This window comes from Mastomys coucha, unplaced genomic scaffold (genome assembly GCF_008632895.1).
Source record: "Mastomys coucha isolate ucsf_1 unplaced genomic scaffold, UCSF_Mcou_1 pScaffold22, whole genome shotgun sequence".
In the NCBI taxonomy this organism is placed as follows: domain Eukaryota; kingdom Metazoa; phylum Chordata; class Mammalia; order Rodentia; family Muridae; genus Mastomys; species Mastomys coucha.
Genome location: NW_022196905.1, coordinates 233,552,056 through 233,552,763, shown reverse-complemented (window position 1 = coordinate 233,552,763; position 708 = coordinate 233,552,056).

The window sequence follows — 708 nt, the reverse complement described above, 5'->3', positions numbered from 1 at the left end:
AAAAAAAAAAAAAAAAAAAAAAGAACTCTCCTCCAGTACCATGTCTGCCTGCATGCTGCCATGCTTCTTGCCATGATGATAATGGACCAAATCTCTGAAACTGTTAGCCAGCCCCAATTAAATGTTTTATAAGAGTTGCCTTGGATTTCTGAGTTTGAGGCCAGCCTGGTCTACAGAGTGAGTTCCAGGACAGCCAGGGCTACACAGAGAAACCCTGTCTTGAAAAAACAACAAACAAACAAAGAGTTGCCTTGGTTATGTTTGTTCTTCACAGCAATGACAGCTGCCAAGGACCAAGACTTACTGATCAACATATTGGGCTCTGGTATTAGCAAAACATACTATTAAAGCAGCATTTATGATAGTCAAAATCAACAAAAAAAATATGTTGACTAATGTTGAAGATAAAAGTGAAGAAAGGCCCGTTAGATCATTGGGAAAATCATTTTAAACAATCACATATAATAGTAACAACAACAAAAACTCGAGTCACCTTACATAGCCCAGGCTGGTCTCAAAACTTCTATACTTCTCATCTGTGTCTTTGCACTGCTGGAAGTATATGTGTGTGCAACCATGTGTGTCTCTCATGGATCCTTCTTTAAGATTTCTTTTTCTGCCAGGCAGTGGTGGTGCATGTCTTTAGTCCTAGCACTTGGGAGGCAGAGGCAGGCAGATTTCTGAGTTCGAGGCCAGCCTGGTCTACAG